A 13813-nucleotide genomic window follows, 5' to 3' on the forward strand; every position below is an offset into this window, starting at 1 on the left:
GTGCTAACCATTTTTCTCCCAGATGGACTCTCTGTCTTCTATTGGTATAGCGGGTTCCTTCAGCTTTCCACACTTTATCCTTAATGTTTCCCCTTTGTTGTCCCCTGGATCTAGTGTTCAGCAGGGCATTATTTCTTCATTTCAGTTGTCACTCAGTAGTCTGGTAAAATATAGTGCATCTCATGTGCCCAGGTTACAATGAGAGCTTCCTGATTGATATCTCTGTTTCTAGCATACAGAATGTTGTAGAAAATATGCTTATGTTCTCAACATACCCTCTGACTGGCTCTCCAAATGGTAAAGGTTATTTACAGCTTAGGTAATAAAAGGGCCACCTCTGCTCTAAAGATTTGATATAATTCTTAGAGAGAAGTGAGTGTATATTAGATATATCCCTCAACCCCTGCCCCCAGGCAGAATTAATTATTCTCATAGGACTCTAAACTTGCCTAAAGATAGAATATATCACATTGTTTTATAGTTAATTATATATATGCCTGTCTACTCACAGAATGTAAGATGTTTAATCCAGAACCAGGCAACTTTTTCACCATTAAGCAATACCCTCTAACCTGTCATGTCCTCACTTCTCTGTGTACAAAATTTAGAGCTCATTATTGGTCATTATAATTACTCTGTTACAAACAATTATTTCTTTCACATATCTCTTCCTCCATCTTTCTGCGCCCATCCCCAGCCCTAGTTTAATTTACCTATTTTCCTCTTCCAAGCCTGAACTCAAACAACTGAACTTGGCTGGAGATTCATTTAAAACCAGGCCGACTAACTGATCTCACTATGAACACAAATATCAAATGCATTGACATATATACTCAATGCAACATAGCAATATTTCCATATTCTTATTTTTCTTACCACTCTCCAATTGAGGTACTATCTCATACCTCAAATTCTCTCCTGAAAACACTTCCTTTCTTTCACTGATGATCTTACCTCATACACAACATTTTAAGAAGAAGCAAGCCAACCAATAGTCACTCCTCTTTCTTCCACAAACCTAACAATCAACCTCCATTTGCAAGGAGACTTTTTGTTTTCTGTCATTAGGAGTGAACTGTCCTCTTCATAGTGAAAGTTCTGCCTCCTTTTTTTCACTTTAAATCTCTCAGTTAACTCCAGTGAGGCTTCTCCTTACACCATTCCATGGAGACCGCTCTTAATAAGGTGAACGACGACTTCCATGTTGCCAAACCCAATGGGCATTCCTCTGTTCTTGTTTTACTTGATCTCTCAAGAACATTTAATACAACCGCTTGCTTCTTGAAGCATTTTCACCTCCTATCTTCCATGAGGAGTTGTTTTTCTACTCACTGGTCACTCTGTTTCAGTCTCTTGCTTGTTTCTCCTCCTTAGCTCGCTCTAAATTTTGCAACGACCTGGGGCTCACTGCTGGGTGATTGTTTTTCCTTCCTATGTGCATACTCTGAATAGATTATGTTATCCAGTACCATAGTTTTAAATATCATCAGGTTACCAAGTTGTTCTATGTCTACTTCTCTAAGCCTGGACTAGTTTCAAAACTCATTTATCTAATTGCCATTTTTATGCCTCTACCTGGATATCTATTAAATATTTAAAAACTGGCATTATCACAGAGGAACAGCTTATTTCCACCACATTTATCCTCATAAATCTAGTTCCAACTTTTCTTCATTTTTTGTATTAATTTACCATCTAAAAATATGTTTAAGCCAAAAACTTTGAGAAACCATTCTACATCCCCATTTCATTTACTGGAAAGATCTGTGGACCTTCCTGAAAACATATTTCAAATATGTCGACTCCCTGCTTTCTGTCTTGCCCTTTCATACTCCACTTCTATACAACACACTAGAGATCTGTAAACCAGGTTATATTATTCCACCATTTTACCCTTCAGCTTTCCAACAAACACAAAAAAATGTAAAACGTTTCCCTGGCTTATTTCTACCATTTGTCCAATAATACTCTTTTCCTCAATGCTCTGCTTCCCCCACACCTCACAACAAATATGTTTCTACCTTGGGATTGTTGCCTGCTACATACCCCTCCCATTCTGAGTGCTTCTCCCCAATCTTCATGTGACCAGTTCTCAATGGCTACTTAGGGCTTGTTTCAAATGTTACCTTCTCAGAAAGACTTTCTCTGCTATCAGTCTAAAGTAACCAATAAATTGCTTCTATGAGGTTGCCTTTTATAATCATTTGAATAGTTTTTAATATTTGATTTTTCTCTTCTTTTTTTTATTTTTTTAATCTATATTATTGAGAGTATTACAGATGACCTCCAACTTTTCTTATTTTATAATTTATCTATTTATTCTTTCTTTTTTAAATACCTATCACACCAAAATGCAACATCTATGGAAGTTTATTCCATATCTTGCTAGTTCCTTGCTATATCCTTAGTGCTCAAAAAAGTTACTAGCACATTATAAGAGTTAAATAATTGAAGTATTACAAATGAATAATGAGGTCCATGGTAGTTATTAGTACCAATGATAAACCTGAACTTCATAGATCCTTGTAGTTAGTTGTAGCTATGTAACTAGTTTTGGCCAAAATGTTGTGAGCAAAAGTGATATGTCTCTGAGGCAGAACATTTAATATCAGTGCAAGAACCTACAAAGCTTTCTTTCTTTCTATAATGTGAATATTTGAGCAATCTATTAGCCTATCCTGGAGTGAGAGCAATGATGACATGGAAACAGAGTTTTTAACCAATTCACAATAGATACCATGAGCAAAAAATAACTGTGTTTTAAGTCATTGAGATATTGAACTTCTGTGTTACATATCATAATCTAGGCTAGTGGTTGGCAAACTCATTAGTCAACAGAGTCAAATATCAACAGTACAATGATTGAAATTTCTTTTGAAAGTCAAAATTTTTAAACTTAAACTTCTAATGCCACTTCTACAAAATAGACTTGCCCAGGCTGTGGTATTTTGTGGAAGAATACACACTCAAGGGGCTAAAGAGCCGCATGTGGCTCATGAGCCGCAGTTTGCTGACCACGGATCTAGGCTATCTTAATTAAAAAAAAAAGAAAAAAAAGGAGCTATCTTTGCATTTTTTTATTAATTAGCTCAGTGTAAGTGTGAAATACACACATGCATACACACACTTTTTTTTTTTCTTTCCTTAGCCTATTTTTTTATCTACACATTTGGAAAAATAACCCTAACTTTTTCAGAGCATTTGTTAGGAGCAATGTAAAAGAAAGCTAACATTTAGTGACCACTTATATGTGTCACACCAGTGGTACTAATCTACTGACATGTAAATATCTTGTATAATTCTCACAACAGCCTTTTGAGGTCTGTTCTGTTACTTTGTTCATTTTACAGATTAAGAAACTGAGCTACAGCCTGGCTAGTGTTGCTCAATGGTTAAGTGTTGTTGACCCATGAACCAAGGGGTCACTGGTTGGTTTAATTCCTGGTCAGGGCACATGCCCAGGTTATGAGTTCACTCCCCAGAAAGGGACATGCAGCAGGCAGCAATCGATGTTTCTCTATCATCAAAGTTTCTCCCTCTATACACCATTCCCTTCATCTCTTTCTAAACTCAATAAAAATATATTTTTTAAAAAGAAAGTAAACTACTGAAAGATTGGTTAATTTGCCTAAAATCACAAAACTAGTAAGTGGTGCAGTTGGGAGCTGGAATCTAATTTAATTCAGGAACCTGTGATTAAAAAAAGAAAGGTCTATAAAGCACTTGCCGTATTGCCTGTCACACATTATTTTTTCTATTGTTGGTAACTATAATTTAACAGCATATTGAATTTGTAAAGAGCTACACCAATTGAAAATGTTTTTGTTATCTTTAAGACTTTGCCTCTTTTTCATCACTTACTAAGAAGTGCCTAAAAAGATTCATTTACAGAATGATATTTGGTATTTACCTGGTTACTTTGACAAGGTAGACAACCGTATTTGACACTCTGTGCTCCAGAAAATTTATTTTAGAAGGCCTAATACATACAAACTTTAATATGGGACTTTTGGGGAAAATCAACCAATATGCATAAAGTAGGTAAGTATCTACTAACTTTCCAGAAGCATATTGGGCATTGTGGGATTAAATTTAAACTGAAACGTAAGGACAAGTAAAATTACTAAAGAACAATATATGTCTGCATTTTTAATTGTCACTCTATATAGATAGACAGTAAATCTAAGATATCATGGATTGCCATAGTAGAAGTTTGACATAGATGTTTCTAAACTTTACACAGTTATGTGACCATTAAATTAATGTGGTGATTAAGTAACATTTTTTTAAAATATATTTTATTGATTTTACACAGAGAGGAATTGAGAGGGACAGAGAGTTAGAAACGTTGATGAGAGAGAAACATCGACCAGCTGCCTCCTGCACACCTCCCACTAGGGATGTGCCCGCAACCAAGGTACATGCCCTTGACCGGAATCGAACCTGGGACCTTTCAGTCCACAGGCCGACGCTCCATCCACTGAGCCAACCCGGTCCCAGCACGATTAAGTAACATTTTAAATGAATTATCTTGATCACTAAAAGAATTCTAAATAAAATCCTTCATGATGTGAATGAAATTCCAACTTTTAAATAAACATAATAGAGACTTGGTAAATATCTATTGTCAAAATATGTGGTAGTTTTATATGCTTCAGGATTAACTTGAGTGGAATATGTATGTGCATGTAACTATAACTTTTTATTGAAGAATTTTAATAACTATAAATATTAAATATTAAGACCTAAATAGTCTTGATAAAAAATTCTCCAGCATGATCAGATAAATATTATGGAAAAGATGAAATAAATTCAGTAAATTTTCACAGGGAATAGGAATTCTGTGATGACATAATATTGAGTAGTTAGCAACGTAAATATGTTGAAACTAAATCGGACAAAGATCACTCCTGCTGTTGAACCATATGGCAAACATTTAAGAAAGGAATTGCTGCAGGTGGTGTTTATCTTAACCACATAAATCCAACTGCAGCACACCTATTAACATTCACTTTTGAAAACATGGTTGCCAGGTTTCAAACAGAAGTAGGACCCTTGCTTGCTAAAATTTTATTGCTGGTTTAGTAAATTATGGAAGCCTGTCATCCATATAGATTTCTGAGAACCTAGGAGAGCTGAAAATTTGAATGAACTTCAAACATGATTCCATTTTTTAAGAGTGAATTGCATTGGGAAAGGCAAAATGAGATTAAGCTTGAGACATGAGGTTACAGGTGAGAGTGAAGATCAGAAAAAACTGAAGGGAGGGGGCAGAAAGCACAGGAAGGAAGAAAGGAAAATGAAGGAATAAGAAAATGGCTGGAATAAAGATGGCCCTTGATAAGTAGTTTGTTATTGATCCTTCTTGTCTAATTTAATTTAATGTTCAAATTCACTGCACCAATTTCTCAAACTTAAAAAAGAAAAGTGCATGTTTTTTGGTAAAGAGGGTTTGGGAAATTCATTTTTAACACATAAGATAACAGGTCCTCTCCCCCAATTTTCTTCCCATAATACTTTATAATGACTCATTCTCTAGTTCCAGACAACTGTGAAAACACTACACATGCATATAGAAAGCTGGAGTGAAACTTTGAAAGTAGAAGTTATTTCCATAGTCAAAACATATGTAAAATGTAAATTCTCTTTTGAATTCCTTAAAATGATGGCAGAGAAAGGATTCAACTAAAATAGTTAAGTACACATTGAAGATTAAATAGTTAATGTGATTATCTAATATTATTGTTAATATAATATTGAATAAGATCTATGATTCAAGACAGGGGACCCTGAGTACAGGGCCAAAGGTAATTGATATCTCATAAACATATGAAGATGATGGGGCCCTGGGCAGATGCCTCTTCTAACTCAGGCTCTGGCAATTAATGTGTATCAAAATAAGTGAAAATGTGCTCAGGCTGATCAGAAGCCCCTGAGTGATGGATGAATAGATTACTCTGACATGTTTGCTGTGAAAGAGAGGGCTAAGGGATGGCCTGGCCAAAGGGACCAGGCAACCTCAATCGCCTGTCTCGTTGGCCTTTTATTGTAGTTTTTATCTTTAGATACAATCAGTAGGGTGAGTAATCTTGGAAGGACACATGTGTTTGTGTTGTCCTCGAGGCAAGGCCACACAAAGATTAGGCATAAGGATTCCAGTAAGCACCCGGGGGTCTGCACGTGCACAGGCTTGTTTGGAAAGGTCGAGGGATAATCAGGGACGGTGCCTTCAGCACTTCCCTAAGTCAGAATTCTGATAACAGGCAGGCGGCCCACTTCCCTTTCCTCCGAATGCCCTCCTTACAAACTTCCCAGCCAAGATTTATGCTTCCCAACCTCCGTTAAGTTTGAATAGACTACCCTCAAGATGAACCTTCCCATAGATCTAGGTATTCCTTGGGAAATATCTCTACTCCTTGAGTCCTAACTTCTGCTCAGCTCTTGAGCCCAGGAAGTTTCACTGACTCTTCCTGCCACCCATGGAAAACTCCACTCTTTATGAACCTAAACAAGCTGAGGACCAGCACAGACGCTTCTTTTTTATTTCCTATTAGTAAATGGAAAGAAACAACAAAAGTCCTTTTCCGAAAATCAAAGTTTTGTTCTTGGTTTGCTCTCTATAGGAATAAGGTAAATTGACCCTTAAGAAGAAAGCTACTGGATCTTACTCACAGTTTCAAACTCAAATCCAACACCAAGCCTCTTTTTTGTTTGTTGGTTGGTTGGCTTGTTTTTAATTTCTCTTTATTGTTGAAAATATTACATATGTTCCCTTTTCCCCCTCATTTATCCCCTCCTCCCCACTCCCTTCCCATTCCCAGGCCTTCACCCCACTATTATTTGTGTCCATGGGTTCAACCAAAGAACTTATATGCAGATAACATGTAAGCCTTTTAAAAGAAGAAATGCTCTAGAAGCTCTGCCTTAGACTATTACAGACCTTGCAGTGCATTTCTCTGGAGAGCTAATTCTTTTTATCTGACTAGGGGCCCAGTGCACGAATTCATGCACCTAGAAAGAAACTGTGGGCCACAAGGGTGGCCCATCCTCCAAACTCCTGCCTAGCCCCTTCCACTGTGGCCCCCAGTCCCCTGTCTGCCAGTAGCCCCACTCTCACCACCGCCCACTTCCGCACACTGAGGACGCCGGCCCCACTTGCTCCTGCTGATGGCATGCAGCGTTTGGGGCTGGCACTGGCAGTGGGTGCAAACAAGGCCGGCTCCATCAGTGTCAGCAGGTGCAGCAGCAGGTGTGAGCACTGGTGCTAGCACCAGCTGCTGGTGTGATCAGGACCAGCACTGGCAATGGGTGTGAGTGGGGCTGGTGCCAGCAGCAGGTGTGAGTGCTAGGCGGGATCATGATGCATGGGAGCAAAGAATTTTCAGTAACCATCAGAGACTTGCCCCATGACAGTGACCAGTGCCCCACCTTGGTTTGGGGCCCCTACTAACCTGCTCCACCATCCCACCATGGACAATGCCCACCATGTTACACACACACACACACACACACACACACACACACCCCTGGTGATCAGTGCATGTCATACCAATCGGTTATTCAGTTGTTCCAGTTGTTCAGCCATTCCATCTATTTGCATATTAGCCTTTGGTTATATAGGATGATAGAGAAAGGGCAATGTACTAGTTATATATTCATATGATTAAGACTCACTTTGTATGATGATGCAGCAGTTAAGTGAATTATATGAAGTCTCACAAATATCATTTTAGGTTAAGACTCCAGGCCCAAACTTTGGTCCTCAGTAGCATCTATGTCTGAATATACTACCTTCCCACAACCAGGCAGCTTATTATAAATTATCACGGAAGAAAATATAAGGTCTAGGACAAATCTTTCACTTCCCACGGGAAATTTTGTTGGTGAAAGCAGTAACTAGATGACTAAGTCCATGTCTAAAAATCACTTGTGCCTGGAAGCGTGGTAGAAAATTCCATTATAGCAAGCCAATATCGATGTGGCCACCACAGAAAGCTGCCAGTTACAGTCCTGTTAATGTCTCACACTTAACACATTTTCTCCCCAGAGGGAGAAAAGCACTTTATAAATCCTCCATCCTATAGTTGCTGATAGAGAGGATTAATGTTCTCACAGATTTTATAGTCTCTATTGATTTCTTGGATGGAAATAACAAGTGATGTTAATGAACCTCCTATGGGTATACACACAAGGCAACCCATAGCATCTCCCTCGGGGGTAGATGTGAACTCTGCTGACCTGAAGTTAAGCTCATGTGCAGCAGATTAAAGTTTGCCTTTGAGGGAAAGTTGTATCCAACTATTAGGGAAAATATTCACTTCCAACTCAGTGAGGTCTTCCTCAAAACAAAGGGTAAACAGTTTTAATACTTTTTTTAAATCGATGCAATAGAATACACAGCAGAATAGAATCCAGAGAGAAGGATGAGGGCTTTAACATCACCACATTTCCCATCGATCTATTTTCACCATCTAGCCTGAGTAAATGAATATGCAATGTGGTCAAAAGCAGAGTGCATATTATGAAATGATAGCTTCCAGGAACAATCCTGGTTTCCTCCTAAGGAGAAATCCTTAAAACCTTCCTATCTAAAAATGCTGATGCTCCCCTACTGCCTCTGCTTCGAACAGCCTCCATCCAGGCCTTTTTATGGACTGCTCCCTTGTATCGTTCAGATCTTAGCTTGAACATCATCTCATCAGCAAGGCCTCACGGATCATCCAATCTGAACAAAATGAGTCATTATCTTTATATCGCCTTTTGTTTCTTGTTTGCTGCTGCATCTCTATCACATTGCCAGTCACAAAATAAGTACTAAATTTTAAAAAAAGTTGCATGCATGAAGGTACTTTGGTTTATGTCCACATATAGGAATGCAATTGATAATACATAAGCAGTATGTTATCATAATACTATAATGTGTTTTCAAAAGCAAAGAAATTTTCTTTCTGAAAGTTTTCCTTTCATGGGATCAAAGTTAGTTAATGTATTCTATTTTTCTATGGGCATGAAGAGAATGGGAATAAAAAGCCAAATAAATCCCCACGCACTTTTCAGCAGTGTTATTTTTTTTTTCCATTCATCATTTTCATTTTGGCTCTTATATTGTAACTTTTTTTTTTCCACATAAAGACAAGCTGTCAGGTATATGAGTCTTTGAGAAGACTATCACTCACTTGGATTGTTTTAAGGCCAATTAAAAGGAAGACAATAACAACTGCCAGCCTTCGTTTCCCCAAGTGACAGGTTGTGGTTCTGTGCTGTTTTATGGTGCTTTATGATTATATGTACATATTTTAGTTTCAAAGCAATAAGTCTGGAAAACATGTTTTCTAAAGTCCATTATGCTTACTATGAATTATGCAAATCTTGTAACTAAAAGTTACCCCCAAAACTGAATAGCAACTTGAGATTTCAGAGTAAAGTTTTTAAATGTTAGGATTCTGCTAATATGCAAACAGGTTTTCCACATCAAGACTAGCTTCAGGTCACGTTGTTTGACAAGCAGGCATCACAATTGCAGCTATTTTGTGATTCAGTTTGGATCTCCAGCGAGAAACCCAGCCCACCTCCAGCATCGGGTATGCGCCGCCTCAGACTTCCAGTCCGAGAGGCGCTCTGCTGAAATGTTCCGCTTAGCTGCTTTCTCTTTCCTCTCAGCCACGCTTGTGCTCCTCCACTTTGGAACACTATTTTGGAAGATTCAATATGACACATTGTCCAAGCTTCTTGATAGAATCACAAATGTGCACAAAAAAGACACTGTATTTTATTTTAAATGTGTATGATATGGCAAAAAGTGATACTCCCGTTTTCCTTATAAGGATTAATAATGCTATTCTACTTTCTAAGTTTAAAGAAATCCTTTACTCAATTTATAAAAACAGCTAGGGAAATGTTCACTCATTCCAAAATGTATTGACATATTTATTAGGGAATTACAGTGTGTGTGCTGACTGCTCTAGGGAATATAGATGTGAATCTTACAGTGTTTCCTTACATTTTCCATTCTTTTTCTTTAATGCTTGATTATGTAGAAGAAATATAAGATATCTGAATAATGATAATGTAAAGTAAAAAGTAATCTGGCTTCTTCTGCATCTTTCCAAATGCAGTTTAATGTGAGTGAAGAAAGTCACAGAATAAAATTGAGAGGTTTCCATTTCAGATCTCCACTGGGCACAGAAGAGTGCCCCACGAAAGTACCTGCTTCTGCAATAAGCCCACTTTCCACTTTCAGAGTCAACTCTTTCACCAGTTCTCCTCTGTCCTCCTGTCTGCAGGTGCACTTTCTGCAGTCCCCAACTGGATACTGTTGGATCCAGATCTCCCACATTCCCACTTTGAAGCTATGCTGTACCTGCACCTGCATCCATCCTTTCTCTTCTTCATAGTAAAACTAGAGGCCCAATGCGCGGATTCATGCACCAGTGAGATCCCTTGGCCTGGCCTGTGGAGATTGGGCTGAAACTGGCTCTCCAACATCCCCCAAAGGGTCCTGGATTGTGAGAGGGCACAGGCCAGTCCAAGGGAACCCACTGTGTATGATCGAACCCAGGGAGGAACTGTGGGAGGAGTCCAGGGCATGTCCAGCCTGTCTCACCCAGTCCCCATCGGCCAGACCCCAGCAGTAAGCTAACCTACGGTTGGGGAATCTGCCCCCTGGTGGTCAGTGCGCATCATAGCAACTGGTCGAATAGTCAAAGGAACGGTTGGACACTTGGCATATTAGGCTTTTATTATATCGGATGGAGGACAACCTTTTCTTCTGTCCAAGGCCAGTACCTCCTTACCTGTCCTCTTTACCTAATCTTTAGTCTTTTTGAAAACTCTGCTACCTTGACTACTTCTTCCTTCTTGTGTCATCAGTCTTCCCCTTTTTAATTGAATCATTCCATTAATGTACATGTTCTTCCATATTTTTTTAAAAAAGGAATTTGTCTCAATACCACATTATCCATTGACATCCTACGCAATTTTTCAACTTTCATCTATAATTAAACTTCTTAATTTCCCCCTCCCTTTCCTGACCTTCATTCATAATTCTACCTGTAACAATCTTGCTTCTAGTACAAACATTCCATGATCAAAGTCCTTATCAAAGTTCCAGATGATTTCCATGTTCTGAATCTCTAATAGACATTTCAGTCTTAATCTGAATGTTTAAGTTAAAAATTTCTTCAGTTTCCCCAGATAATGTGTTCTTTTTCTAGTTTTCCTTATTTGGCTCAAACTCCACCCCCCACAAAAAAATAGAGCATTAGTGTCTCCTTTTTATTCATGCCCAAATTCAATTCATGAACAAGACCAGTTGATTCTACTTCCAAAGTATATATACAGCAGTCTGGTTCTCTCCTTGCCCATTGATTTTACTCTGGTTTAGCTAATCATTGTCTCTTCCTTAGACTGTTGCAACAGCCTCATAACTATTCCATTTCTGCCCTTAAGCCGCTCTGCACAACAGAAATAATAACCTTTCTCTGATCTTATTTGTATTATTTCCTTCTCTGAACACAGAACAGCAGTGGAGAAGAAAAAGACAGTTGAAGGGCATTTAAAGCATAGTTAAAACTTTAGCTCTAGAAATTAAGAAAAAAAAATGTTTTCCAGAATAACAGACCAGAACTGGCAAAGACATGGAAATGAACAAGCATAAAAGGGTACCTACAATTCTATTTGGTTATATCAGAGAGCACATTAATATAAGTAGTAAGTAATAAGGTCAGGGTTGGAGCCACATGCAGGGTGTCTGATTTGATAGGCAGTTGGAATTTGTTAGTAATTTTGCTTTATGCTCTATATTGAGAAATAAAGCCAATTTTCACTTGTGATTAATAAGCAAATATATAGGTTCACGTAAACTATATGGTGATTATGTACTGAAAGTGATAAACCAGTCATAAAAAAAACCATCATGTCTCAAGTTTATGTGTCTTTATCTCATAAATCATTACACTGGCTTCCATTTCTTTGCGGGGGGTGGGGGGGGAAGTAGTTATCTGTTTCAACCATCCTTTTCTTTAAGAGAGAAAGAAAATCTTATTTCTAATTGGCTTAATTGAAAAATCCCTATTTTCCCATGTATTTTTTTCTTTTGTGAGATACTTCTTTTAATTAGAAATTTTGTGGTGAAGGCTATATCCTGCATTTTATCCACTTTTAATAAATAAGTCAATATATTAAAAAAATCTGCTGATAATGTAAAACTCAACATCTTCTTTTAAGGCTCAGAATGCCTGATCAATTTTTAAAACTGATTATGGATTATATTGTGCCCTAGTCCACATGTCTAGAAGGAGAAAGGAAAGTCCAAAAGTGAGAGAAATGCAAACCTCCCAAATTCTACTCAAAAACTTTATTGTCAGCATTGCTCCTAGGGTTTACATTCAACATATATCACCCCTCATGTCCAGACTTCAAAGTCTTTGTGAAAGGGAAAGTCATTTCACCTTAAAATAAATATTGGAAAAATTAATTAAGACACACATTTGGACTTGAACACCAGGACATCTGTGATTATTGTGTAATAATATGTGATGTAAATGTATTGTAAAATGAGTCAAGCATCAAGTCGATCCTCAACCCTCTGGTCCTTAGAGCTTTGGGCAGTAAAGCAATTAACACTTTGGAAGTCTGTGGCCAAGAGGTGTCCTTTGTTAGACAGGCAATCAATCGGACTGTGAGTCTGCTGAGCAGTTTAAGGATTCCAATTAAACAGTTCAAAGAAAGTCAATTTAATTTCGAATAACTGCATTGGCAAGACTACATGTATGCAAGCTGCCAAGTCAATATATTATATGCCATGAGGCAATTTTCACAATTGTAAGAATATATAAAAAATAAAAAGACTGTTTTCTCTATAATCTCAAGGTCAATATAAGCACATACTCATTCACAAACAACCCTGTTTTAAAGTTATATAAATTCCAAGTTTCTTTTATAAGACATAAAATTTTATTTATCCTCTTATTGCCAAGCATTGTACATCCATTTTGTATAGAAATATAAATGCAGGGGAGACAAAAGTAGGTTTACAGCAGTGAGTACTTGAAACAGTTTATTCTTGTATTATTATTTATTTATTGTTGTATTATTTATTTGCATTATAACTATAAACCTGCTTTTGCCCACACTGTATAGATCCCACAAATATTTTAAGTAGATGTGTATGTAATTTCAATTTTTTGATCCCATGTTCCTACAAAGATTAGGGGAAGACAAGTGGACAGTGCATATATCAACTAAAACATTTTTTAAAAGTGATAAATATCTGGAATTTCACCTGTGCTACCACCACCACCATTTTGACTAGTTCTTATATTGCCAAGTGTCCATTTTTAAGAGAGTATAATCATTTTTTATAATTGAGACATAATGCTTCTTTGTTTTGTTTTGTTTTTATTGAATTTATTGGGGACACACTGGTTAACAAAATTATACAGGTTTCAGGTGCTCAGTTCCACAATACATCGTCTGTACACTGTATGGTGCTCACCACCCCAGCAGGTGTCCTTCCATCACCATCTATCCCACCTATACCCTCCTTCACAACATACTGTTGTCTGTGTACATGACTTTTTTCTCAGTCCTTCCACCCCTCCCTACACAGTCCCCACCCCCAACAGATGTCAGCCTGCTCTCTTTCTGTGAGTCTGTCACTATTCTCCTTGTTAGTTCATTTTGTTCTTTAGACATAATATTTCTTTATAAAAAAAAAAATCTAGAGGCCCCAGTGCACGAAATTTGTGCACGGGGGCAGGGGAATTGTCCCTCAGCCCAGCCTGCAGGCTCTCTAATCTGGGACCCCTCGAGG

This window comes from Pipistrellus kuhlii, unplaced genomic scaffold (genome assembly GCF_014108245.1).
Source record: "Pipistrellus kuhlii isolate mPipKuh1 unplaced genomic scaffold, mPipKuh1.p scaffold_m20_p_4, whole genome shotgun sequence".
NCBI classification, from domain to species: domain Eukaryota; kingdom Metazoa; phylum Chordata; class Mammalia; order Chiroptera; family Vespertilionidae; genus Pipistrellus; species Pipistrellus kuhlii.